The sequence below is a fragment of the Tachypleus tridentatus genome, chromosome 12 (assembly GCF_004210375.1).
Source record: "Tachypleus tridentatus isolate NWPU-2018 chromosome 12, ASM421037v1, whole genome shotgun sequence".
Taxonomy (NCBI): domain Eukaryota; kingdom Metazoa; phylum Arthropoda; class Merostomata; order Xiphosura; family Limulidae; genus Tachypleus; species Tachypleus tridentatus.
Genome location: NC_134836.1, coordinates 72,673,504 through 72,698,895, shown reverse-complemented (window position 1 = coordinate 72,698,895; position 25,392 = coordinate 72,673,504). Strand labels below are relative to the sequence as shown.

General features: G+C 34.2%; 1 protein-coding gene and 1 long non-coding RNA gene across 14 annotated transcripts in view; one reads left to right on the top strand and one right to left on the bottom strand.

Moving 5' to 3' along the window:
* LOC143233586 (uncharacterized) overlaps window positions 1-25,392 on the bottom strand; it is a 175,557-nt gene that overhangs the window by 75,753 nt on the left and 74,412 nt on the right. For 3 of the 11 annotated variants that reach the window (XM_076469945.1, XM_076469960.1, XM_076469959.1), the window contains exon 1: window positions 279-398. The exons of 5 other annotated variants lie outside the window; for them this stretch is intronic. The gene's annotated coding sequence lies outside the window, so the exon portion shown is untranslated. Of the gene's footprint in view, window positions 1-278; window positions 399-25,392 lie in introns of those variants that run through there. 3 more of the 11 variants (XM_076469953.1, XM_076469946.1, XM_076469949.1) reach the window with 2 other exon arrangements.
* Window positions 100-23,900, top strand: LOC143233588 (uncharacterized). 3 transcript variants are annotated; one of them, XR_013018237.1, is made up of 2 exons: window positions 100-421; window positions 23,677-23,900. It is a non-coding gene; the product is annotated as an uncharacterized LOC143233588 (long non-coding RNA). The 3 variants fall into 3 exon arrangements; XR_013018239.1 differs by lacking the exon at window positions 23,677-23,900 and adding an exon at window positions 6,312-6,716; XR_013018238.1 differs by lacking the exon at window positions 23,677-23,900 and adding an exon at window positions 783-1,102.

The following is a 25,392-nucleotide window of genomic DNA, read 5'->3' as shown; positions in this document are numbered from 1 at the left end:
TTACTCGACAATGCCGCGGGCTTGGCCACGTGATAACGTTATTGGTCAACTGCCAATTCACACACAAAAAAAATATCCACTCACACTCTAGCTGCGCTTGTTTTCAAAGTTACGAAAACTTGAAACCTTTCAAACTAAGCGTTCAGCTTATGCGAGATAATAGTATATACATGTAGTTATACACAAATAAATATTCATTTGCAGAAAGCTTATTTTCTAAGTACTTACGCTGCTATACAAATTAATATAATTACCAACTATAAAATTCAGAATCTTACCAGCTCGGAAAGGGACCAAGTCTGGACCTAGAGCCCAAGCCATTACGAAAATCTATGCCCTCAAAATGGAGTTGTCCCAGCTCCACACTCGGAAAGTGTAACCTATCAACTAAGAACATTGAACTCGGTTGTACCGGGAAGAAGTAAGTGATTAGTGTACTTCCATGTGCTGTCCAGTTTTAAAAACCTTTTTATTCTTTTTATTGGTGAAACAGCTCTTGCAGATATTAATCGATTGAGGATTTTCTGTTACAATATAGCAGAAAAACTGAGAAGCATTTATTTCCGTTCATACGTCTAATAATTAGTCTGTAAGCTCCCCTCTTCTAGTTATTCAAATAAAAGGTATGTTAATATCTTCACTCGCACTAAATCGTCAGTAAATGCTGTATTATAATGTGGGGGTTCAAAGGACACTTAAGTGATACCGCTACATTTTACTGTCTTGATACGGTTTATAGTAGGTCATGACCAGTATAGTTTTGCTTCTATTTATACCTGCAGAACTTGATGGGGAGGTTGTTTCCAAAAACTGATCTAAACCTTGTAAGTAAAACGAAGCAGAAAAGAAGAAAGACAAACGTTTCATTATCCTTTTGGAAGTTTTCCTTGGGACAATGTGAAAAGAGAGAAAAGATCGGGATATAACGTTGTAAATTTTTGTATAATTTATCTAAAAAAGCATTTTAAAAAATATGCAAAAGGAACAATTTTACTTCCAAATCAACAATAAATAGTTCTCATAAATACACAAACATACACATATATATATATATATATTGTATATCACACAATGAAAATTGTATACCTCTGTGTGCACTCACTTTGTCTCGTTTCTAAAATGAAAACAAAAAAATATTAAAGAAGTTTATTATACGGAAAAAGGCCAATGCCTCGCCCAAATATTTTTTATATAGTTTACCTTTTACTTAATTTTTTAATTATTTTTGAAGACATCTTAACTTCGTTTGTTTCAAAGTTAGAATATAATTAAATAGGTAATTATAGCTTGTACTTTTCAAGATAAGAAATTAGACATTGTTGCAAAAGTTTCAACATTTTGTCGCGTAAAATTGGTGTCTCATTAGAAAAATATTTCTATTTCAATAAAACAATCGTCAAACACATATTTCAATCTAATAAAAGAGACTAAAATTTTCATAAAATGATTGGAAAATACAAAAGACACATTTAGGCGAAATAACATTTTTTTTTGTACAGAAAACAAAAAGTGTGACTATTAAAATTACGTAAAGAAAAACTTAGCAATTGCCCACGATTGAAATATCGTTCAAAAAAATCTTGAATATTTATATAAAATTGGAGACATTTTGGTGGTCGATTTCATTTAATTACGGCCAGGTGGTTAAGGCACTCGACTCGTAATCTCAGGGTCACGGGTTCGAATCCCCATTGTACCAAACATGCTCGACCTTTCAGCCGTGGGGATGTTATAATGTGACGGTCAATCCCACTATTCGTTGTTTAAAGAGTAGCCTAAGAGTTGACTGTAGGTGGTGATGACTAGCTACCTTCCCTCTAGTCTTACACTGCAATATCAGGGACGGATAGCGCAGATAGCCCTCGAATAGCTTTGCGCGAAATTCAAACCAAACCAATCATTTGATCACCGCATTCAAGTTTATAATTTTTCATGAAGTATGCATCTTATGCTTTATCAAAGTAATGCCAAATTTTGCAAAATCTGTATTTATAAAAAGGAATACAACATCAAAAGTTGTTTTTTTTTTCAAACGAAGGTCAGTAATCATAGAGGTAAGACATTGTCCTGGATCCTTATTATACAGATCTTTCAAGTCAGAAATTAAATAAAAAGTTGTTTTTACATTAATACCCCAGTAAAAAGGCGCAATATACAGTTGTTATTGAAGTATTTATAGTGGGATATTTGTAATGATGAATCCGACTTGAAACGGAACTCTCATTGTGTTGTAAGCTATATTTTCAACGCTTCAGTTTAGATGGTCAGCCCGGCATGGCCAGCTCTCTACGCTCTCTGTTTCTAATATTGAACTATTAGACTAGCGGGAAGGCGCATAGTCAGCTCTACCCATCGCCAGCTCTTGGGTTATTCTTTATCGATGAATTCCTATCATTTTAATATTATTAGATTGTTCGAAAAATAATGGCGGTTTTTTTTATAATCAGGTGTTATTCATTCACAGTGATGAGAAACCTGTCATTTTTACGGCTTCATATTCCAATGAAAAACTAAAGTTTTCTTCTATTCATTAATGCTTTTATTCTTTTCTAAAACTTTATTTCTAATATGTTAGACTCTTACAATTAACGATGGAAAACAACGAAGTTGCGCATCATTTTTTTGCATGGATTCAAACTTGGTCATAATACATTATAAACAGCTTGCAATATTAAGCAAGAATGAAGTAAAGGATCCACCCCCAAACGTACAGTACAGCGTTGGTTCCGAAAAGTTTTGTAATGGAGATATGAATTTTGAAGATAAGAAGGACAAAGGACGTCCTTCTACTGTTGGAATCGACCAACTGAGAATGTTAGTGGAAAGAAACCTGCGCCACAATGTTCAAGAAATGACGCAAGAACTGGGTGTTGGTATTTCCACAATTTCTGACCATCTCGCGGAAATTGGAAAAGTGAAAAAGCTCGACAACTGTGTTCCACTCAAACTTGGTAAAAATCAGAAAAATCGCCGTTTCGAACTGTACTGTATGCTGAGTTTGTGCAACAGAAAAGACCCATTTCATGATCGAATTGTCACCTGTGATGTAAAGCGGAACCTTTATGACAATAGAAAGCGATCTGCACGAAGGTTCAACTGTGACGAGGCTCTAAAACTTCCCAAAGCCAAAGTTGCACCAATAGAAGGTTACAGTCATTGTATGATGACCTGTGGTCGGTATTATCCATTACAGCTTTCTCAACCAAGGCCAGAATATCTCTGATAAGTTTACTGTCCAGAATTGGAAGAAATTCGAAGAAAGTTGCGTGAAAAAACAAACAAACCAGAATTAGTCAATCGAAGAGGACCAACCCTGCTTTATGATAATGCTCAGCCACACATTGTTTAAATGACTCTCCAGAAGCTCAACGAATTGGGCTACAAAACATTGCCTCATCCTCCTTACTTCCCAGACCTGTCACCCACTGAATATCACTTTTTTAAACGTTTTGACAACTTTTTACAGGACAAAGGGTTTAACAACAGAGCAGCAGTAGAGAATTGCTTTAAATAATTTTTTTTAGTTCCAGGATTTCAGAGTTTTATCGTCATGGCATAAATAATCTTGTTTCTCGTTGGTAAAAGTGTACAGATTCATTAGGTTTCTATCTGGATTAATAAAGTTTCTTTTGAATTTTTTTTATTTCTTATTATAGTTGCAATTTAAAATCCGCCATTATTTTTCGAGCAACCTAATAGTTTCAAGGTTTCTTTTAAAGGTTTTTTTTTTCTTTAACAGCAGAAGTTTATCTATTATACTGCCCACTTACAGTACTATCCCATGTGTGGTTTGCGTTGCAAAGTGGTTTTCGTGCCCAATATGTGCTTTGTATTGTTGCAGAAACGTGCTCTATATGAGTAACCGTCAAGTTTCACCTTTCAGTCCGAAAAATATAGCCCAAGATTTGGCACTGGGTACTAGGCTTTAGATAGATAGCGTTTGTGTAGTTTTACTCGAAATTTTTAAAAACGAACAAAAATGAACCAGGAGTGGTCAAACTTGGTATTTCAATGAGTTTCTAACATTAAATGAAGGAATGATGAAATTTAAAATTATAGGGGTCGTGACATAATGCTCTCATCTGTTTATCTCCTATTTATAGAATATTTAAGAAATTAATAACATTAATGTTTGCCTTTACATCATAAATCTTTTTAAAACAAGAAATATACTTGATTTTCCTTTTCCTCGTAATTTTCAAGATGAAAACACTATGTGACACAAATTTTGTTCCTGGATACTATGTGTTATTTCTTAATTGCTTATGTTGTAAAAGTACAGAAAATGGCCATTATTCCCTTCAAACTTTGCTTTTGTGACCTAGATAATGAAATTTAGAAATTAACCTATTTTCTATGTAAAAACGGGCAAATTTGCACAATTTCATTTACATAAGGTCTGAATAAAACAACATATGAATCAAGATTTGCATGTATTTATACTAAAGTTACACAAAAATGTTCAGAATTTAGTAGTTTTTCGAGATTTGCGACTGTAATGTAAAATCACTTTCACGTATCAGCCCCTAAATATAGTCTCCCATCATGTTTTCGTTATACGTTTTCAGGCCACAAAAGCAAAGTTTGAAGAGAAAAATAGGTCTTTTCCGTTTACTTTTGGTATAAGCAATTGGGAAATAACATTTTCTGAAAAAAGTAAAAATGTTGTTACATAGTGCTATTAGAAGAGCCTAATTTGCTAGTTTTGATTTTTTTTCACTCTGGAAGAAGAGTTGTTTTCGTTTGGTTGGTTGTTGTCAAACCCAAAAATATCTGTGCTCTGTCCATCACGAGTATCAAAATACACATTTTAGCATCGTAAGCCTTCAAACTCACTACTGAGCCACCTGGTGGACCTAAAAAAAAGACATCGAAGTATCGTATGTCAGTTTGATCTGAAAGACTATTCCAACACAACGGAATTTCATATGGGCAACGTCATGAAAACGTTCAAAGCTCAATATATACAAGACTCTCTTTACAAAACGATGCCATATCATATGCAACTCAGTGAATTCATACGCTTCGTATGGAGCTAAACGAAAATGGGCATCACAGTCTCAGACACGTGCCCAGGATGATGTATCAGCGATCCTCCATATTCAAGGTTATCAGCAAGGGTTAAGAAATTTTTATTGGAGATAGTTTAAATTTCAAAATTATAGCATAAAGAAGTATTCAATTCCTGACGCATCTAATTTCTAGTCTCTAAGGCAGCGAGATAATTTTAAATTGTAAAGTAAACAAAATTTATACATACACGAAAAAAGCTAGTCACATTGAATCGGAATGATTTCTTTTTGTTGTTAAGTGCCAAGCTACACGATGTACTACTTCAAGTATTTGTGTTCTGCTCACTAAAGGTATCGAAATCGGTGTTTAGATTTCAATTTGTTTGGGTTTGTTTTGAATTTCGCGCAAAGCTAATCAAGGGCTATCTGCGCTAGCCGTCACTAATTTAGCAGTGTAAGACTAGAGGGTAGGTAACTAGTCATCACCACCCACCGCCAACTCTTGGGCGACTCTTTTACCAACGATTAGTGGGATTGACCGTAACATTATAACGCCCCCACGGCTGAAAGGGCGAGCATATTTGGTGCGACCGGGATTCGAACCTGTGACCCTCACATTACGAGTCGAACGCTTAACTCACCTGGCCATGCCAGGCCTCTAAGATTTCAGACTCACCACAAAGCTACAGGGTAGCAATACCAATGTTATTATCATTAGTATAAAACGCATGCACTATCCACACTGTATGTTACTAAAAGTTATGGTTAATTAATGTGAATACACATTTGTTGAACTCAATTTTTTAAAATACTTTTAATGAGTTAAAGCTTATTCGTATCACAATTATGTCATCTTGTTGTCATATATCTCAAACCCTTTTATGGTTTGTTTTGCAATTAATTTTATTACATATTATTTACCACTTTGTTATTTAAAATACAGAAAAAAGGATAAGTTAATTTAGTCTTGTAGTTCTATTTTATCACCATAAAATTTTACTGTCTTCATTTTTATACAATATTATTGTGGTTAATTATATTTTTAATATCTTAATTTTGAGATCAATCTAGATATTGTATGAGGTTTTAATTGAGTAAACCAGCTATAAATTCGAGTGAATCAATTATCTTGATTGCATTTGTTTTTCGATTCGTTGAACTTTCGTTCAGTTAGCATGAGTATCACACAGTGAGAAATATTTAATAATAAACTATCGCGTTTGTTATAACATTTAATCAGCTATAATGTGAGCTAAGCTAGTTATATATATTGTTGTTTGTTTTGAATTTCGTGCAAAGCTACACGAGGCCTATCTGCGCTAGCCGTCCCTAATTTTGCAGTGTAAGACTAGACAAAGGAAAGACAACTATTCATCACCACCCGCTGCCACTCTTGGTCTACTCTTTTATCAACGAATAGTGGGATTGACCGACACATTATATCGCCCACACGGCTGAACTAGCGAGTATGTTTGGTGTGACGGGGATTCGATCCCGCGACTCTCAGATTACGAGTTGAACGCCTTAACCACCTGGCCATGCCGGGCCAAAGCTCGTTAAGTTAGGCATATATATCGAAGTGAAACATTGTATTTGAGGTTAAACCTACATTTAATAGAGAATTTGATGTGAAAACGTTGGTTGTATCCTTACGCTTACAACTGTATATAACTAAACTTAGCCTGTGGAAAAATAAAATAAAATAGGAGGAAAGTAAATCATTTCGTTGCTTAAACTGGACGTCGCATCATTTTTTTTTTTCAAATAAACTAAAAGTATTCGCTGAAAGATAGATATAAAACATGTTACAACATATGATGTAAGAATATGGATAATTTTAGTGAAAGAAAGAAGTTTCAATGTACTTAACGTTGGACGTCAACTGTTCTAAGATGAAAATCACACAGTCAAGAAGCGAGATTGAAGCGTTGCTAGAGGTGATGAAACGAGTGAACGAGGGTTAGGAAGAAAGGGGTGAAAATTAAGAGATGAAGAAAGAGATACAAAAAACAGAAAAATGAGATATAATTTAAAAAATAGAAGAATGAGATAGAATTTTAAAAAAATTAGAAGAATGAGATAGAATTTTAAAAAAATTAGAAGAATGGGATAGAATTTCAAAAAAATAGAAGAATGAGATAGAATTTCAAAAAATTAGAAGAATGAGATAGAATTTTTAAAAAATAGAAGAAAGAGATAGAATTTTAAAAATTAGAAGAAAGAGATAGAATTTTAAGAAATAGAAGAATGAGATAGAATTTTAAGAAATAGAAGAATGAGATAGAATTTTAAAAAATTAGAAGAATGAGATAGAATTTTAAAAAATTAGAAGAATGAGATAGAATTTTATGAAGCAAGTTAAGATAAAGAAATACTTAAAGAAGAATTAAGAAAAATCTGAATGAGGGCAAGACTGATGAATCTATTGAAGATGTACTGAAGAAAACACAGAACAACAACAACAAGTACAGACAATGACATAACAGAAGAAGTTCAAATAGGAGATAGAAAAAACACATCAATGACAGAATGAAATATCTGGGAGATGAATTGGTGAATTAAAAGATTATATAAGCCACATCATTTCTGTATCTGACCAATAATTTTAATTTAACACACGGTCTATTACAAAACATAGAACAGGATAACTTATTTCGAAAAACCGCATTGCGACGACTGCTTTGTCATCTGTAACAGCTGGACCTTCTTGGATTACTCCAATCACGTCACTTAAGATACAGTTCCAGAATTTAGCTGGCCAATCCAGCAACATCACTCACTTCAGAAGTTAATGGACTCATACGGAAAGGTACCATGGGAGACATATGAAGCTCAGTAGAAAACAATTTCCAAGGTAAACAAGTGGAATAAGAAATAATTCATCTTGTTGTCCATTCAAAATAACAAATTGTAAAGACAAAGTAATCTTCCAGAGAAGGCCTGCCATGACCAGGTGCTTATAGCACTCGACTCGTAATCTGAGGGTCGCGGGTTTGAATCACCGTCACACCAAAGATGCTCGCCCTTTAAGCCGTAGGGGCGTTATAATGTGACAGTGAATCCCATGAATCCCACGAATCCCACTATTCGTTGGTAAAATAGTAGTCCAAGAGTTGGCGGTGGGTGGTGATGACTAGCTGTTTTCCGTCTAGTCTTACATTGCTAAATTAGGGACAGCTAACGCAGATAGCCCCTGTGTAGCTTTGCGCGAAATTCAAAAACAAAAACGTCTCAGAAAAGAGCCATAAGCACTATCAAGCATTGGTAGCTGTCTTATCTAACAGGTTCAGAGACACCTACAAGAGAGGAGTATCCGAACAAAGTTCTAGAAGAAAGTGTTTTGTTTTAAATTTCGCGCAAAGCTACTCAAAGCTATCTGCGCCAGTCGTCCCTAATTTAGCAGTGTAAGACTAGAAGGAAGGCAACTAGTCATCACCACCTACTGGCAACTCTTGAACTACTCTTTTACCAACGACTAGTGGAATTGACCGTCACATTACAACGCTCCCAAGGATAAAAGGGCGAGCATATTTGGTGTAACGGGGATTCGAACCCGCGACCCTCGAATTACGAGTACAGCGCCTTAACCAACCGCCCATAGCGGGCCCGAGATTAAGAGCTAGCTTTTTTTTTAACACGTAGATAGGCATATCAATTATTAATAAGAGTGGTACCAATCAGTTAGTGGGCTAGCAGTGAACTAGTGAATAGTGACTGGATTAGTTATAATATTCATTGAAAGTTAGTTCAGTTAGCAGAGACTGCCAGTCAAAGTGAAGTGTTTAGTGAAAAGTTACCTTTGTGTCTTACAGTTTATACTGAAACGTTGTGTTTAAGGATAGGCCTGCATTTAGTTGTAGATTTAGTGCTAAAGATGTTGTTTATGCCCTTAGTCCTACAGCTGTATAAAGTGTAAAATTGTAATAAAAATAATAAAATAATCTGTTATTTCTACGTCGGCTAGATTTTGTATAACTTTTACTCACCTTAAAGAACTTGTTGGATGATAGAAGTGATAAAACAAGTTACGTTTGTTCTTTAAATGAAGCAAATTGAAATAAGAACTTCCATTCGTCCGTGAATCGTTATCCATTCTTTTATCAACTCATTTTCTCTGTATATATTAAGTAAAACATGTCCAGAAGTTTTTAGGTTATGAATTGAGCAGCTATAACAAGTGGTCAATGGCCAATGAAAGAGTTTTCTTTTGATTATGACACTTCAATCCGAATACGGCGTTATGACGAAAGTTTCACCCGACGACAACATTGATACGTCTGTCTTGATTCGTTTAAAATAACAACATATGTTAGTGATAAACAGGTTTACCTATAATACCGATCTGTAGTTTTTTAAACAATTTTATGTTTTATCTTATAAACATGGAAAACCTTTTTCCTCGGTCTTCAGTGGGGTAATTGGAAATAATTTTTTTGTGATCGTTTCAATTTTTTTAATAAAGCATAATTTATGCGTTGGTCCTTTATCTAATTTGGATAAACTAAATACGTCTACTTACTACTTCATACACGTTAGTATCTCGAATTTCTACGAGCCCAACGGAGGAACAACAACAACGCAAAATTATACGATTTAGAAAATAATATGCCTAAAAACATTTCAGGGTATAATGTCTAAAGTTAATTAAACCTAAAAGTAATAATAACATAATATATATACACGATAAACAGTCAACATTAAATTAAAAATTAATTAATGATTAATAGTGATGTAATTGTATACACTATCAAATTATAACGCTAACTGAAACTTTACCACCACAAACTTACCGTCGATATTTAAATCTTCATTAATGATTTGTCAAGTAATAGTTTAGGGTTGTAAGTTTGCAAGAAAGAGAAAAAAATAAAACAAAAAACAATAAATAATAATATCACAATTTGATACTACCATTATGTTTATGGCTACGTCATTGTCGTCCATTCGAATTGACAAATCAGAGCCAAGCGAATGCCTCTCACGAACTGCTTGTTGATTAGCGACATCTACGAACTGTATTTCTTATTAACGAAATGAAAGCCTCTGACATTGTGAAGTTTCATGTCCGAATAGCGATTTATAAATATGTAGTTTGGGTTATTTGTTGTTAACTATGTGTATTGTTAGAATTTAGGTTACTTGCTACTTAAATAAATGACTAGGAAGTTAGTTTAAAACTGGGATACCTTTGTGTTTTTGCGTAGACTATTCCTTAAAGACTAAAAGCAAGAAATATTTGCTGCACATATCTCTGGCATTAGTTTTCTTAACGTTCAGTGAAAGCTTAATGGTTTTCTGTTTCTTTCTTACTATTTTGTTATAGTAGTGACCAGTGGCGGATTTTAGGTTGTGTGGACCCTACATCACATGTAATTTTACATAAAATAAAATTATCAATAAATGTCCATTAAGACCATAGGCGCGGTGACTGAGTTTCCTCTAACCGCTACCTAAATATGCTACAGGTAGTGACAAATGGTATAAACAGTGAAAACAGTTACTATGGCTTATAGAAAAGGAAAAATTCTCAGTAATTCCTCAAGAGTGACTTCTGAAGTCACGAAATCGGTAGAAAAAATAACAAAAGAAAAGGAAAAAGTATGATATTCCACAATTTTCTTACATATAATTCACCACATATTTGACTCCTTATGTTTAGTCTAAATGTTCAGTTGGTAACTAGGGCAAAATTTATTTAAAACACTGCTACGTTTTCTATATAATGAATTTGCTCATTTACGTGGACAACAGTCAGCTAGCTTTATTATATAATACTTTGTATCGGAAAAGTGTCAGAAGCCATAATTATATTCAAATATTAAAAATATAAATAATTTTAAAGCATAAAAGTGTTGTTTTTATACAACTCGCTACCACTGCAGTTCAAGTATTCAGTACTTTTTATGTTTATGCAAGTTTCAACAGTCGGTCAAAAGGAAGAGCTGACGGAAAGAAATGGGTAGAACCCTTCATCTTTAGATCAAATATGTATGAAAATACTTAGCAGTAATAAGTGAAACCAACTAAAACATTAATGGCGATTTTATTAAGTAACCAATACGGTCGTGGACGATCTACAAACAATTAAATAATTTAGAAAAAATATGGCAAAAATAATATGGAGTAATTTTATGGCTAAATATTGCGGCAAGAATTTGATTACAACCAATACACGTTCAATTAACAAATAAATAATTATTCGTGTTATAATAAATTAAATCTGAGCTGAATTACACTGTAAATAATAATAAGACCATGTTTATTATTAAAAAATAAATTAATTATAATACAGCTGTAATTACAGAGGAACAATTAACGTCAAAAAAAGGAATAGCTGTAACATATCGTACTATCCTTCCCCAACCCCCATACAATGAGAAACAATTCCATAGTGAGTATTGAAGTTATAACAGCTAGTTACTGTAAGTATATTTTATTTTTCATAATAAATATTATGCAAAGATAATTGCAGATAAATATGCATATATGTGTGCTGTTTCATCCTTTTCAAGCCTCTTTAGGTACAAAGTCTAGAAAGATAAACAAAATCTCAAAGACAGTAAACTAATACCAAGATCTGATAATTTTCGGAGAGCAAAAACTGTTCAGTAGATAGACTTGGCAAATTATCACTTTTATTAAATATTTCTCCTAATTTAATGATTTACAGCTAACTTCTTGTATGGTTTTCTAACGAATAGTAGTTGTTACCATTCTCGTTTTTAATGAGGCTTATTAAGCTTTGGATAACATACTGTAAATACGTAGCGTTAAAGTGGATCATCACAACATGAAACAAATGAACAATAAAGCTACGCAAATTAATTAAACAAAATGTGTGTAGAGTTATTATTTTCCATAATACGATACCAATGTATAAGAAGTTCGTCAGTTTGAGTCTATCGTAACGCTCATAAGTTCTGTTCTTGATATTATCGAGTAAAAGTTACGGGTCTTTTTTCCATGGCCGCAGAAAAAAAAGACAGGTTGACATCTTAAATGTCCAATTTCTGAAGACTACACGTTACGAACATCTGTATTTAATAGCCCAAAGTGTTGTATTAAAATAGCCAAAATCGAAGGATCCTGAATAATGTATTTCCAAAAAAAAAAATACAAGAAATCATAAAAAGTTGTAAATATATATGTATATATTAAGAGATACACACGCATATATAAAATTAACATTAAATATATTTACGTTCTACATTATTTCAAAAGAGTGCATACCTTTATAATTACTAAAAGTGCCGTGAAAGAGGATATAATTATTGAAAATAAGTACTTTCACAAAGTTTATACAAATTTCAACCTGACATATCATGTAATAAATTCCTACATATTATGTTTTCAAATTTTATGCCAGGTTATTGTTTTTTTTGCGTCTAATTATTTGCTACCGAATAAATTATTAGTAAAATTAGGTGTTATTACTCTAAAGCCCCCCCCCCCGCTAGTACAGCGGTATGTCTACGGATTTACAATGCTAAAATTAGGGGTTTGATTCCCCTCGGTGGGCTCAGCAGATAGTCTAATGTAGCTTTGCTATGAGAAAACACACACACATTACTCCGAAGTTACAATAGAAACAATTTTTCGGATAAGCCCTTCTTCTTCAGCTTCGCTTTTTTATTTTTAAGTAACTTGTATTACTCATTAGAAATTTATACCTTACGGTGCAATTTTTATAGTATCAGTTTAACTGTTTGAAAATGCAATACAAGATAAAACTTTATACTATGACGCACAATATGTTTTCGAACATAAAACCACTAGAGGGCAAATCAATGGACGAAAATTTATGGCGTATTTCAATCCAATACTTTCAAATTCCACAATACCGAATGGCCTTTTTATATATGGAAAATGGTAACGCCAAAAGTCTTTGCAAACGAAGTTGTAGGCGTTATTTATATAAACAAAACTTGATATAAAAATTTCCTTCATCCATGTAGAAAATAATACTTTTAACGATATAAAAAGTGCAACTGATAAAATGAAATATGTTCTGATCATTACGTCTTCTCATGAAAAGCTACCTCGAAAACAGTTAGATGGGTTCACCAGTTAATTTACCTTAATAATAACAATCCAGCGAAATACATGTGCGATGTGCAGGGAGCAATACTCTACACAATACTTGTCTCTATATGTATATTATTGCAACGTAATAAACTATCATTGCGTAATGTGAGCAGATAAAGTATGTATGTTACCTTGCATGGTAGATATTCAACAACATTAAACATGTGACATTGTGTTTGCTTCGCGACAATTGCAGTCACGTAGCTTAATATTATTTTACGTCCTGCAATTCGAGTAGGTTTAATTTGGAACTGGAATAATGTACTTATCTTAAAAAGGGATTTGTTGGATTTTTGAGATATTGGGAAAGTGGGCACTCATTAATGAAACCGTCTTTGTCTTCACTACCATCACGCTTTATTTTTTTAAACGTTTACGAATTAGCTGTCAGTCTAAAAGGTTTGTTTGTTTTACAGTAAGCATTTCACGCATAGCTAATCGTGGGATATATGCGTCGATTGTCTTTGTGTTTGAAGTGATAGATTTATAATTCACGTTCGGCCCAAAAGTAAGAAGCACAGTTTTTGTTTTTTGGTAACAAAGCGCCAAACACAGTACATCAGATACACAATTTAGTATGCTAACCACTGAGCCGTCAGTGATTCAAATCCCCCAAACATACAGTGGAAGCCCGATGCATCGTATCACTTTACTGCAAAATTCAGTTTAAAGCTATCCAGATAACTAAGAAAGAGAAGAAGGTCTGATCAGTAGTATATTTCTAACTCTAATAAATTGATAGTTACTAATATGGTGATATATGAAAAAAACAAAAACATCCAGTTTCTTGACTATGCTTCTATGAATTTGTTTTATTGATACAAATATATTACTCTTATCTGAGCGTGGACTAATGGTTTGCATGCTAGGCTAGATCTCGGGTTTTCTGATTCGCCTCGCGTTATTGAAAATGATAATATCACACTTTGTATTTCATCGTGGGAACATTATAACATGGACAGTCACTTACCACTGTTCTATTAGAATATTCGAAATAAACTAACTATAAGAATCCACCATATCAGAAAATGGACAATGTATGTTTCATATAGATATAAGTATACTGTACATTAATGTTTTGGTTATTTGAGACTTCTGATTTTTGAAATATTGTTTAGTTTGTAATAGGATGAAATTTTACACGGTACTCTATTCTAAGTTAGATAGTATTACGAGATAGAGACACCAATTCGTGTGTAAAGTTCAAAGTTAGTTCTGTCGCCTTTAGGACAGTACATGCATGACAATCTGGCGTATGTTTAAAAAAATCAAAAAATCATTTAAATTATTACTGAATGCGCACAGTATTAAGTGCGTCTATGCGTTAAAAGACCCAAACATACCCTTCGTGAAACGACACGCATACGCAGTTTTTAACAGCAAATTATAGTTGTTTTTTTACGAAGCTTGGGTACAATATTATTGTATATATATAATTGATAATGTGGTAGGTTAGATTATTAGGAACCTTGCCAGCTCTGTTGGTAAGAACAACTGCATCGAAAAACATTTAAAACAGAATTTGATTGAAGCTGACAAACGTATCTCAAGACAAAGTGGCTGAAAATAAATAATAACTTACATACCCAACATTCCTGTGGCCGTCTGTTGTTTTCTCAAAAGTGTTTTGTCATGATTATCAGAGTTCACGTAAGAACATCTATGGTCAGTCTACTGTACAATTTATTAACTGGGCCATCGACACGCCATGTGGGTCCTACTTTCACAGTCATCTCCAAAGCTTGGGGTATATTTTATCTCCCACATTATAGATTGTGCCCTGAGATCTTTTCAGTTAGTGCGGTGTTTTTGTTTAATTCATTTTTGTTTCAGCTTGTTTTTAAGCCATAACAAACTAATATGATTAGTCAGGGTTTGGATTTCCTGTTTTTAACGCAATCCTTCCTTTTGATTTTGTTTACTTAACTTTATCAGTATTAATTTTCTCTAAAATATATTAAAGCTTAATGATATAAGAAATACAGAATCAACCCTTGACAATTTATTTCGTAGATACTTGTTTATTTTCTGGCTTGCAAAAAGCGACTCAAGGTTTGTTTGTACTAGCCGTCTTTAATTTTTAACCGATAGGCTAGAGTAAAAAGCAGATAGCCACCAACCATCAATTTTTGGAATACGTTAATCGAACAAAGGATTTGGCTGTTACTATTATAACGCACTCATCTCCCCAAATTGTGGAGCGCTTTTGTGTGTGTTTGTGGTTAGCTATTCTCAACCCTTCGATCTCGGATCAACAGCCCGGCACGCAAACTAGCTTGGCCGCTTTCGGTCCAATCTCAAGAGAGATGTGTTTTTGGAAAAAAACAAACAAACATCTAGTGGTTGTAGACAGGTGGTAAGTCTTAGCAAAGTTAGCTACTGTTATTTGTTGTTAAGCACAATGCTACACAAATAACGGGGTTATCGGTGTTTTCCTCACCGCAGGTATCGACATCCGACATTTAGGGTTATTACCCATAGACTTATCATTGAGCCATCAGGAGAATGGTAAAGCTGATGAACGAAACTATGTCTCAGTTTTATTAACTTTAACCTAACTGTCTGTAGTTAAGAGGACGTGTTTGTAATGTACATTTGTTTCTTTATTTTTTTCTTTTTTGCGTATGACGTATTTTGTCTTTGCACATATCTCGCCTGTTCTCGAAACTTGTAGAGAATTTTTGAAAGTGACAATCAACAATATTTGTTTACTCTCTCTCTCTAGTATTTGGGTATATTTATTTGTATACCCGGGAGGGTCAGGTACACTAGACCTCTTCCTCCTTCCACGACTTTGTTGGAGTGGCCAGATTAATATATTTCGAGTAAATACTGAATGGCTGGAGTGATATCATAAGTTTAGTCAGATCCTTTTCAGGGCAATGTCCATTTATATTGTTCTTTGATGTGTTTTATTATTATTATTTTTTAAAATAAGTCTAGAACGTAGGTGGCCTGTTTTATTTTAACTCTATTCTATGATTATTATTATTATTTTAAATGATTTTATCTTAATGATCTAATGTACAAGTTTAACAGGGAGAGGTGTTTAGGTCTCTCTTCATCATATATGCAATATCTGTCTAGTTCGCATAACAACTCATTTTTTTGCCAATTTTTATCAAAATATTTTATTGTACTATGTAGAAGTCTATCTGGTATTGTTTGTGTATTTGAGTAATTTTGCATGAACTTTGATGAAGTGGTTTTAGGTACTCTGTATGCTGATGTAATTAGTGTATTCTGTAATGTTTGGAGTTTGGTTTGTATTTGTTTTACACTTACATTGATCCGTGCAGGAGCTGCATAGTCTATTACAGGTCTAATGTATGTCTTGTATATTTTAATGATGTTTTCTGGTGTTGTTCCGTAGTTTTTACCAGTTAGACACCTAGCATAGTTTATTCTTCGCCAAATTTTAGTTTTTATGTTATTTACATGTTTTATCCATGTAAGTTTTGAATCATATGTTAATCCTAAACATTTTGCAGATATAGCAGTCTGGAGAAGCTCTCCGTTCATGTAGATTTGGGGTTGTACTTTTTGATGTTTCGTAGATATTGAAAATATTACTAATTGCGTCTTCGCTGTATTTATTTTAATTCTATATTTTTCGCAAGATTCACATAATCTATTTAGTTGTGGTTGTAAGTTAGTGGCTGCTATTTCTGGTGTAGGGGCACTTTTCCAAATTGCTACATCATCAGCGAACTGAGACGCGTATCCATGGTTTGGGTCTTTAAGTGGCATATTATTTACATACATGATGAATAGAACAGGGTTGACCACCCCTTCTTGAGGAACTCCAGCTTCTGAAGTGAAGAACTCCGAGAAAGTTCCCTCTATGTTTACTCTACATTTTCTATTTTCCAAAAAGTTTGATAACCAGCGAATAATTCCTCGCGGTAGTCCCGTTTCATACATACGTACGTACGTATTTGTTTATGAAAACGCGCGAGATCATTATTGAAAATTCTAGAAACTCGCGTGATTGGGATATAAAAACCGACGCGCTGAAAGACGAGTAATGTTATTGGTCAGCTGCAGTCAGTGTGCTAGGTCTAGGAAGCTATAACCGTAATTAACGCTTATTAATGGAAAAACTACATAATTGAACCATAAACTTTTATAGATTAAGATCATAACAAGCCGTTCAACTTCAGTGAATTACTTTGGATGATAGAATTTCTACGAGGACATTAAAGATCATTGCCGTGAAAAGTGAGCTTGTATCTGGTGTGAGGCCGATTAAGCTTGCTAACTTAAGCGAGGTAGGTGACAGTATCAACTCAGAATTGATCTGTTCGTCGTGGACCTGAATCGTCGATAAAATATTCAGTTCTAGACCGGACATAAGATTCAGTATTGTCTGTAAGTTTGTAAAACTGTTGTATTTCAACCATCAATTGTAAGAACTGTTATTATAAAGGGTATTATTTTTTGTTTATATATTAAAATATATTTGTGTTAAAAAAGAAAATTGTGAATATCAATATTGGCATATATCATAAATTTGATACATATTAAGAGTTAATTAACTGCTAAATTCAAATTCAAGAAATATGGTTGCTTGAAACCTTGCTAGATAAAATAAATTTGTTTCCATCTAAAGGTTGTGTTTTGACATTATCTTAGCTTATTCCATACATTTCCCAACGTTGTGTGAAATCCAGTTTTCCTGACCAACCTTTTTTTTTTTTTACGGTTGATCTACGACTTGGAAAAACCAACAAAGCGTTTCGGCTTTAGAGTCATTGTTGAACCAATCGTGACGTATAATAGTTCCAACGCTATTAGTATCTTTGAATTTTGTAATGCACTGATGCAGTTTGGATGTTTCATCACTTTCCACGTAAAAACAAAGAAACAAACAAAGCAATAAATGATAATCATCAGTTGTTTAATCACCAGATCAATGTACTTGAACAGCTTGTTCTAATTCGAGGCTTTAGTTACTGACCTTAATTTGGATGAAAGCATTTAAGAAGCAAATGATTATTCTTACATCTACAATAGTAACAAAACAGCATAAATGTAACATTACTGTACCATACTACAGTATGTATAAGGCGTTAGGGACCAGTGACTGAGGGTTTATTTTTCGGTGTTGAAGTAAGCCTACATTCGTAATATTATTTCATAAGTTAATTCATCAAACTTTTGTAATTTTGAACAAAGGTACGCAATAAAATAAGACATTTGAATGTCTCAGTAAGCTTGTGGTTTGGGAAAAGTAATATTCTCCCATACAAAAACTTGATGCAAGCCTAGTCACCTCTTTTGTTATTAGTAAGTGTTAGAAATAGCTTACCTTTTAAAATATATCTTTTTGGAAAAGTAACGAGAAACCTTATTGTTTTCTAAATAACTACCGCAGGTACATGCCGAAAAATATCGTATTTTTTTTTTAAATAACTACCACAGGTACGTGCTGAGAAGTGTCATTTTTTCATAACTACCACGGGAGATGCTGAAAACTATCGTTTTCTAAATAACTACCACGGGAGATGCTGAAAACTAACTTTTCTAAACAACTACCACGAGAACGTGTGGAAAAAATATCGTTTTCTAAATAACTACCACGAGAACGTGTGGAAAAATATCATTTTCGAAATACGTACCACGGGAATAAAGCGAAAAATTCGGCAAACACTTCAGAAAAGTGATCGCTGAATCGTAGGGTATTTTAACCGTGTAACTAGCAGTGTACTCGGACCTCATTGTCTTTCTAAATATTTTATTTCTGAAATATTTAGCTAGCGGTTGTCATACCATACTGTGAATCAGTGGAATTATTGTTCGCTTCCCGCTTCTGCAAAGTAGTGTTTCATATTTGAACCATGGATGAATTACAAGAGTGACTATTATATTCAGTATTCGATTAAAGTTGCCAGAGAACTGGTGATGGGTGTTATAAACTAAATGCCTTATCTCTAGTCTATTATATCAAATTTAGAACTAAGTTAGCTTTTAAGTTGCTTTTCGCGAAAATCCGGAACCAACTAATTACACTATAGGATCTTGAACCTCTTGTTAATTCACCATACAGTAATATAAACTAATATAGGTTGTTGTATGCAGAATTAAATATTATCTGAGGATGGCAGGTTCAAATACCCGTCTCACCAAGCATGCTCGACCTTTCAGCCGTGGGGGCGTTATAATGTTCAGTCAGTCACACTATTCGTTGGTAGAAGAGTAGCCCAAGAATTGGCGGTGGGTGGTGATGACTAGCTGCCTTCGCTCTAGTCTTACACTGCTGAGTAAGGGATGGCTAGTGTAGATAGCCCTCTTGTAGCTGTGCGTGAAATTAAAAAATAAACACTAAAACATGTTATTGACAAGTAGTTGTTACTTAAGTAACCAGGAGTCAGTGATGATGACCAAATTTGGACACTGACCGATGACTATTTCAAAAGAACCTAAAATATATACAGTTTCGGAATGGTTATATTTTTCTATATTAACTGTACTTTGAATTATTATTGTAAAATAGTGATTAAATTAGTAAGTTTCAACACTAAAATATTACATAATTATAGAGCATTTTGTTTGTTCTCAATTCATCTATATTATTAAATAACTATGGAGTTTTACTAATAGATGGCGCTACATAGGGACTGCATTCATATAAAGAAAATTGTAGTGCTTTTTGTTACATGTAGTGAAACGCCTGTGATATATATCCAACGGACGAATCGAGCCACTAACTTAAGCGCTATAAACCCTCAAGCTTGCCATAGAGTAACCGGGGGGGGTTAACAATGGCAAAACGAAACATTTTTTTGAAAGTGGAGAAAAGAACCGTTAATATGAATTATTATAACTTAAATTTCAGTCCATAACTGAAACAGTTATATGGTAAAAATAACCCAAAAACACTCAGTATGTATTAATATGTAATTAAGGTGTCTTGAATAATCAATAGCTTAAAGGAAAATATTAGTGTGCTTTAGTAACTGACAACAGATTATATATTTTTGATGCTCGTGTAAATCAGTACAATGACTAACTATATATGTAAAAACAGCTCGTTTGGGTTGAGAACATTTTAACATAGAGGAGCGAACAACGTTTCGACCTTCTTCGAAACGTTGTTCGCTCCTCTACGTAAAAAAAAATGTTCTCAACCCAAACGAGCCGTTTTTACATATATATTTTTTCTAAAAGTAGGTTTTCTCGATATCACTAATAACTAAATTTGCTAGTCGTTCCTAATTTTTAAATGATATACCAGAGGGAGATCAGCTAGTCAACACTATCTATCGGCTAATTTTTGAACAATTCTAATCGAAACGCGGGCTTTGACTATCAGTATCACAAAGCACTTACGATATTGCTGCAACGGGACGTAAACCAGGGACTCTACGATTCACTGCCCATTATGTTAAACAGTATACCACACGTGGTCCACAGATAATAAAATGTAGTGAGCTCAAAGGGTGTTAAATAAAGTTCTGGGAATGATTGTATACTAATGTTCAACTGGCAAATCAACAGGAGTTTAGCTACAGTCTGGTTAGTGGGTCTGAAATACGTAATAATCTTAAAGTCTAATAAGGGGAAGGAATCTTAAATACATAGTCTTAAAAGTCTGATAAGTGGGGATCTTAACCACCTGGCTATGTTGGGCCATCAACAGCAGAATAAACACTTAACGCATCCTAATGTGTGTGTGTGTGTTTTTCGTATAGCAAAGCCACAAAGGGCTATCTGTTCAGCCCACCGAGAGGAATCGAACCCCTGATTTTAGCGTTGTAAATCCGGAGACATACCGCTGTACAAGCGGGGGGCATACTAATGTAATGGAGTATAATAAGTTTCATTTTGACGTTTAGTTTTCTTTTTGTATCTCAAATGTTCCCCATAATAGTAGCATGGTTTTACATAATGGCATTGCAATGCACTCTCCATAATGTAGATTATAGCTGATATGTTTCATCATTATTTCAAAAATAATAAGAACACCTCTATTAATAAAATATATACCAGTGAAACGTTTTAGAATGATTTCGGCTTATTTTACAGATTCACAAGCTAACAACATTTCTAAGTTGTTTTTTTCTCTTTCTGCAAATAAGGGTTTCCGGATTCCCTGAATTCCTATCAATATCCGCCCTTTATATGTATTGACATTTCAAGAAAACGTATATGTATTGGAGAATCCAATTCTGAATAACTGTATCGCTGGGCACAACTAAACTAGACACTCCCTCTTACACTCACGTGACCAAATCGATGCTTCGCCATTACTTTACATAACTTTAGGCCTAATGACTTCCTTGAAGCTTTCAGAGGTTTCTTATTTTCAGAGAACGGATGTTAAAAATCTCTGTATGCGTAAGCGGTGTATCTTGATTCTAGTGTTACAAGTGTCTTCTGGTTAAAATATCCACACGAGAGACATTTTAGAAAAGCCAATTTACTTTTCTATTATGGATGACGCTGGCATGTGCTTAATATAGGTAATCCTACTTTTTTCAAAAGATCTAGAGGCTTATGCTTCTTCTTGGGCTTATAAGTAAAAATACCTATTTCTTACCTTTCTTCCTAGGAGGTGTAAGATGACCTAGCCATGAAAAAAAAATTGAAGTCTTGTTACCAGTTTACAGGTCATGTGTGAGGTTACGTTAAAATTAAAACAATAAAAAAGCAATTCAGAAGAAAGGCCAACCGTCAAACTTTTCTTATCCAATAAAATAATGGAATTTTATTGTCACCCTTATAACGCACCTACAGGCACAAAGTTCGAAATCCGATTTTTTTCTCCCGATAGTAGAACACGAATTTCGAGTTTGCAGATCCACAGTCCAGCACAATCAGTCCCCATTTCAAATAGGAGGAGGGGTAGAATAGCAGATGAATTTTCTTGTTTATGGACTTTTTCCCTCCTCCAAACAAACTGGGCACTGTCTCCGAAAATGGGCCTCATTAGGTCGGTTTAATATACAAACATATCAGATACTAGAAGCCTCAAAATTTTAGTTGGGATCTGAGGATCGCGGGTTCAAATCCCCGTTGCACCAAACATGCTCGCCCTTTCGGCCGTTGGGGCGTCATAATGTGACGGTCAATCCCACTATTCGTTGGTAAAAGAGTAGCCGAAGAGTTGGCAGTGGGTGGTGATGACCAGCTGCCGTCTCTCTAGTCTTAGACTGCTAAATTAGGGACGGTTAGCGCATATAGCCCTCATGTAGCTTTGCGCGAAATTCAAAACAAACCAAACGAAACCAATGACAGGTTTGGTTTCGTAACTGGGTTACAGTCGTACGTTGTTCAACTGTTATAGTAGAGTTGACACCAAGTTACTTGAATTTTCGATATTTTTCTCGTTACCTTGAATAAGTGTTGTTGTGTTATAGCGTCGCGTAGTGTATTGAGCTTTAGGCCTAAGTTGGAAAAACCTATAAATATAAGCAAGCACAAGAATTAATGTTCAGTCAGAAAAAGTTAAGTTAATAAAAGTAAAGTTAGACTGCCTGATTGTTAATATTGCTGTAATAGGCGATATTTTAAAGTGCCTTTCACAGTTGAACAGAAACAAGGAGAATAACACTATGTAACACAAATTTTGTTCCTGGATAGTATGTGTTATTTCTTAGTTGTTTGTTTTGTAAAAGTACAGAAAATGGCCATTATTCTCTTCAAACTTTGCTTTTGTGACCTGGATAATGAAATTTAGAAATTAACCTATTTTCTATGTAAAAATGGGCAAATTTGCACATTTTTATTTACATAAGGTCTGAATAAAACAACATATGAATCAAGATTTACATGTATTTATACTAAAGTTATACAAAAATGTTTAGAAGTGAGTAGTTTTTCGAGATTTACGACTGTAATGTAAATAACACTTTCTGCCCAGGAACAAGAAAAAGTAAAAGTTTTGTTTCATAGTGTAATTTGTCTTGTCAAAGGTTGTACTAAAGTAATTGAACTCGTCTGTGTGAACTTTGACGAAAAGGAGCAATTATTTGAGGTTATGGATATAATTGTGGTAAACTTGCGAGGTAGTGTAAGTGAATTAGTCAATGATACTATTGTAATAAGATTAGATAAAAACATTTATTCTTGTCAGTTGGATTTTAAAGTAATTAACTCAACCTAAATAAACTTTCAACAAGAAAAGAGAATTATTTAGAGTTTTAGATACAACTGCGATATTCCATAAAGTAATTTTTTTTATATACGTTTGACTTGGTTTGAATACATATTGTTTTAAAACAAGTGGAGTATGTGCTATCCGTTTGTTGTCGAATTCATCGCCAACAAGTCACAGACACCTGCTGTAGAAGAATCCTGAGCCCACACATATTTTTTAAAATAGCCAATAATGATGCAAATTGTCTGTTACTGTACGAGATGTTGCTTCTGAGGAACACGCAGTGAGGTAATACAAAGTTTAAAGATTTTATGCTCACTGCGTTAAAGGATCTGGTGACTTCACTGGGATTGGAAGAACTGTGTTCTGACACATATTATTTTCTCATGTTAATTGGTGTTACTTTTTCATTTGACAGTATAATACTTCTTTAGTTTGATCCTTACACTTTCAGATATATTTTATATGCTCCTGTAGTTATAGTTGTGAACCATCAGTGGATCGTGCCCCACAGTTTGCGAACTTTGAGAGTATGCAGTGGGAACACCCTCAGTTTTCGAGTCAAGCACCTTAACCACCAGGCCATGCCAGGTTCTTGCACCTGGTATTCTTCATTTGGATTTAGATCCTTAGATCCATGTGGATCTGGGAGGTTAGGTACAGTTTCGACTTCTTTCTCCCTCTTGCACTGATAATTCCTGCAGTAAGTAAGTATTGATTTACATTTCTCTTAAAGCCTACTAGAGGGATATCTGTACTAGCCGTTTCTAATTTAACAGCGATAGAGTAGAGAGAAGGCAACTAGTCATCACCACTCATCACCAACCTTTATCAACGAATAGCAGGGTTGACTGTCGAATTATAACGCTCCCACAGCTGAAAGGGATTCGAACGCCAGTAAGGAATTATCCACGTATTCGGGTTACAGTCCCTTCAAAATGTGATAACAAATTAAACTTCTACAATTGTCAACATACGTTGTCCTTTTAGTAAAATTATCATATTTTATTTAACAAATTATTTATTTTACCCATACTTAAGGTTAACTGATTGTTTGGAATTAAACACGAAGATACACAATGGGCTATCTGTGCTCTGCTCACCACTGGTTTCGAAACTCAGTTTCTAGCAGTGGGAGTCCGCATACATATCGTTGTACCACTAGAGGGTACAACTTAAGGAAAACATTAAAATCAACTTTAAGAGTATACTTTTAACCATTCCAGTGACTGTTCTGAGTAAATACAGGGTGGTCCAACATTATATTTTAAGATTAAATAATCAAATAATAATGAAATAACCGTGCAGTTTTCAACACCTTGTAGCTCACAGGTTTCATCAACATGTTTTGTTTTTTCAATCCAGTGAATAATGTTACCCCATAAAATGGCATCCGTGCAAGAATAGGTTCAGTCTGTCGTTTGGCTTGCAGAAACTAAGGTCAGAGATTGTGGTACAGAGTAATTACAGATGCCATGCAGGAAAGAAGTATGGGGGTAAGTTAAGGATATCATGTATCACACACCTTTTGCAAACATGACGGAGCGAAAGACCAGGATAGTGAACGCCATCGCCACTGTACCTATGGGTATGTTGCCGTAAACGTGAACTATGGTCGGTTAGACATGTTGAGAGCCATTAATGATACACACTCAGAAGCATGTAATAACTGTTTCATTTTGGTTACAACCCTATACTACATGCATGATTTTATCAGCAAAACAATCAGTAGCAATTGCGCTAGATTAGAAATTTCATTCTCATATCTGTAAGGGTATTTAGCTTGTTTTTTATAACATTCCATATAATAGTTAATTCATATCGTTTTCAGAAAGGTGAAAAAATAAAAACATGTAGCGCCATCTAACAGCATGAAATGGTTTTAAAATGTGACGAAAGTTGTCAATAAGAACACAGAGACATTGACCATAAAACTGCAAGATATAAAATATGAAACAGAAAATATGCACATGAGAAGGTCGAAACGTTGTTCTCTGCTTCATTAGTAAAAATGTTAATACCTATACCAGCCGTCCTGAGATACATTCGTAAACATCCATGGACAGGGAACGAAGTAGTTGAAAAACCGTAAAATGCAAAACTGAAAATTTGTTTGTACCTTCGCATAGACCTAATGAACCTCCATATCAATTTTGGTGAAGATCCATCCACACCCAGTGAAGTAGTTACATA